The sequence below is a fragment of the Dysidea avara genome, unplaced genomic scaffold (assembly GCF_963678975.1).
Source record: "Dysidea avara unplaced genomic scaffold, odDysAvar1.4 SCAFFOLD_441, whole genome shotgun sequence".
Lineage (NCBI taxonomy): Eukaryota > Metazoa > Porifera > Demospongiae > Dictyoceratida > Dysideidae > Dysidea > Dysidea avara.
This window is the reverse complement of record NW_027078135.1, coordinates 6,066-9,984: the sequence shown is the minus strand read 5'-3', so window position 1 is coordinate 9,984 and position 3,919 is coordinate 6,066. Positions and strand designations below refer to the sequence as shown.

Genomic DNA, 3,919 nt, shown 5'->3' with positions numbered 1-3,919 from the left:
TCTAGGCTAAATATAGAAGTATGTCTCTAATATTTTCGTTCGATGGATTCACGAGCGAGTTGAATCATAGATAATATACGTAATAAAGGATTGGCAACGCGCATAGCAACTATAGACCTTATTCATTTAGAACAGTAAGCGCCCTCTGATGTCACGCGAAGCCATACAAGGCTCCCTATTTACCATGGTGATGGTCTTTCGGACGCCATTTTGAGTTCTAAAACTGGGCGAGCACAACGGTTGCTATCATGTTACCATAGTTATGGTACTGCAAATGGCGAATTTGGCGGAGAATTGTGATGTTACTATGGTTTTGGTACTGCAAATGGCGAATATTGGCGGACAACTCCTTCGCAACGGGTTGTAAGCGCTATGAAATTAATTCAGTGAATAAGGTCTATTAGACAATCCTCGTTACGGTCGCGTGACTTATTATGTAACTTATGCGCGTCTATTGTCATAGATACGGCTACCCGACATGAATGCTCCGCTTTATCGTTCCCAGTGCTGTTATTTCGCTATCCAGTAACAGAGAGGAACTACTCATGTAACCAGTATCGATCGTAGCGAGCTATCAACCAGCGGATTTTGGGCGCGGCAGCAACTTGGTGAGTCGTGGAGTCTTACCGTTTCACATGAGCATCGAATTCTATCAAGGATTCGATGCGCTCCTGGTAGCCAGCTACAGTAGGTCATAATAAGGATGGACTATGTAAACCAGGATTTATGTGGATTGTATGCTCGTTTAGGGCTTCAGCAGCAAATACCTTATATATCCAGTGGCAATGTTTTTTTAATGGAGAGCTCGAGATGGATATTGGGAATTTGCTTCCCCAGTAAACGCCAGGTACCCATTGATGTTGCTGTGACAGCTCACCAGGTCCCCAACTGTATACAGCTGGAGCAGTGTGAACAAAGTTTCTTGCTCAAGGAACACTAAATTTCAAAAAACCTGGAACCTTTCAATTACCAGGCTAGTGCTCTAGCCACTTGGCTATGCTGCCTCACTGTCCTTGTCTCAACTTAGTGGTTGTTGTGGAACTTTGGGTTCTGCGACCTCTCCCTGTGAGATCTATATAGTCCCAGGAGGATTCTGCACAAGACTATAGTGCCTGAGTGGTGCACAGGCATCCCAGTGTTGGTTTTTTTTGGGTGACAATAGGTACAGCTGCCGGCTTAGGCTGTGTGTATGTGTGTGGTGGAGGACAAGAGTTCACTGAACACTCCATTCTGTTTTTGTTGTGTTGTTCACATGTGTGTCGTATTGCGTGGGTGACTAGGGTCACCAATGCCAGGGGTCAGTCACTCAGAAATCCTCGAAATTCAGCTATCTTTATAGTGCATGTGCTGTTGACAACTGTTACTGTGTGCTATGACCATGTAAAGTGAACAACTAAATAGTGCAGTAAGCAAATTTCAATGATGAGATTTCCTTTTATATCTGGGGCCAGTGTTGGGAGTAACGCGTTAGGTAATATTATTACTTTTGTGGTAACTAAGTAATAACGAAATATGCTATAAAAACGGGTAATATAACTCAAATTACTTTACTTACAAATGTAACGTGTTACCTAAGTAATATAGTTACTGTAACGAGTCTAATATTATGTAATATTATTACTACAAGTAACAAAATTGCTAATCTCGTTAGTTATCCTCTGAGTAACACCTAGCCACAACGAAGTAACGAAGCCTACTGAATGAAGCTTATTCACCAGCTTCTTACTTATAACCAAGATCTGCACATTGTCCAACAACGCAATCATGTCATGTGATAAAGTGGTAGTTTCACACGTGACAACTTAAAGCTGTGGACACAAAGTAATATAATATGTACTAGTAATAGCATGGGTAGCAGTGAAATTTGGGATAAATATCACGAGTGTTGTATTGGAAATGGGGATAAATTTCACGAGGCGAAGCCGAGTGAAATTTACCATTTCCAATACAACAAGAGTGGTATTTATCCCAAATTTCACTGCTACCCATGCTATTCCCAGTTAATACCATACTCGCTGCATATGCGCATGCCGTGCATTAGCTTTGCTATGTACGCAATTTGTCACTATGTACTAAACACGCGTCGACACTAATTGGCGCTACATTGTTAACATAAATTCTAGCCAATGAAATTGCAATTACAACTTTTTCACTGCTGTCAGTGAAATACGGGATAAATTTCACTGCTACTATTGAGACTTTTGTACGGGCAGTGAAACAGGTATGGTATTAGTAATATTATAATAGTTTATGGGTAATATGTAACTGTAACTAAATAGTTCAGTTGTAAGTAATATGTAACTAGTTACCTTTTCAAAGTAACTTTCCCAACACTGTCTGGGGCTAATTGTTTGTAGGAAACCATACCAAGGGGCCATATTTACATGAAAGATCTCGCAATGGCTGTTGTTTTAGGTATGTGAAAGTATCTGAAAAAAGTAATCGTTTGACAAATTTCTGAACTTTGATCAACAAAATTTCACTGAGTGACAGACCTCTCAACCAACATCTCTAAATTGTGTTATGTTTAGGGATTTCTAGTGTTTGTTAGAATTTCAATAATATAAATCTTTATCTAGGTTTTACTTGGATTTCACACTTCTATTATAGCACAAAATGGAGTAGCCGACAGCCTAAATGGAGATGCAGGTATGCTTTGCATTGATCAATCAATGGAACATCCATCAGTCATTTATCTAGCTAACTCCAAGCCATCCTGGACCTGGAAGCCTCACTGATTTTGTGTGATTCCAGAGTTCAGAATTTAAGATTTCTTTATGAGATTGTGTGTGAGAGTCCCATGTCATTTGTGACTCTGAGGGTTGTGATGTTGCTGGTGTTTTATCTGATATGAATACTACTACTAGTGCTTGAGTTCATTGAATGTAACACAATCATGATTACCTTGACTGCTATACACTGGGATGTGGGACCTACTGGCAAATGCTCTACAGGTGTACAGTGGAATCTCAGTTATCCAAACCTGTATGTCAAAATTGAATACTCTATTAGAGTAGCGAGTGTTCTATTAGAGAAGTTATTTTTCATACTTTGCAATTGACTAACATTGTGTAAAGAGATTTTGTACAAACTTCAGTTATCAGGTATCTGAGCTGCAGGTGGTGCCTAGGAGTTCAGATAACTAGTATAATATGTGTCCATTGTTTATATCAGTTATTATAACAAAGTGAACTAGCTAGACTTAGTCCACATTAGTTTCCAGCACTTGAAGGGAATGTCTATTTTTGTGGCAAAACACAAGGACGTCACTTGATATCCAGTGGATGGTATTTGCTGTGAGCTGCTACATTTATAGATAAGCTCATCATTCCCTGTCTAAGCTTGAAGTCACGATACACTACTCTTTACCACCAACAGCTCCTTCATGTTGATAACATGCTCTGTTCCACTACACTTTTTATATCCCATTTTCACATACTTTGATGGTTAATGCCACATCTGAATTTGAGCTCATGCATATTTGCATAACACCACCATAACATTAAGCTCTCTTGTGCTGAATAGTAACTTGATGCTTCTCCTCATGGTACCACGACAAAACTCCAAAACCCAGCACAATGAAACAACTTCAAACCATAGTTTGGGTAAGTGGTACGCCTACACAAAACAAAGCATGACACTCTACTAATGGTTACGATTAGTTCTTTATATATTGTTCGGAAAAAAGCACTTCAGTGTCCTTGTTAAAACTCCAAAACTGTGAAAAGCCATGAAGCAGTGGGCCTTATCTTGCGCTGGGTTAAAACTGACAGTATGTTCCACTATTTTATTACATCAGATACTCACCTTAGTAGTTGTACGTTCGTTTGAACTAAGCTTTACGTCTTTACTCAGTAGTACCCTGCTACGGTACAAGGAATGAAGCAGCCTAGTGCGTTTAGCAACGGGTGAGAGGGCG

General features: G+C 39.7%; 1 long non-coding RNA gene across 2 annotated transcripts; it reads left to right on the top strand.

Moving 5' to 3' along the window:
- The first annotated feature begins 408 nt into the window (after nt 1–408).
- LOC136246227 (uncharacterized) lies at nt 409–3,196 on the top strand. 2 transcript variants are annotated; one of them, XR_010696318.1, is made up of 3 exons: nt 409–608; nt 2,580–2,649; nt 2,701–3,196. It is a non-coding gene; the product is annotated as an uncharacterized lncRNA (long non-coding RNA). The 2 variants fall into 2 exon arrangements; XR_010696317.1 differs by having other exon boundaries at nt 2,580–3,196.
- Nucleotides 3,197–3,919: the final 723 nt, after the last annotated feature.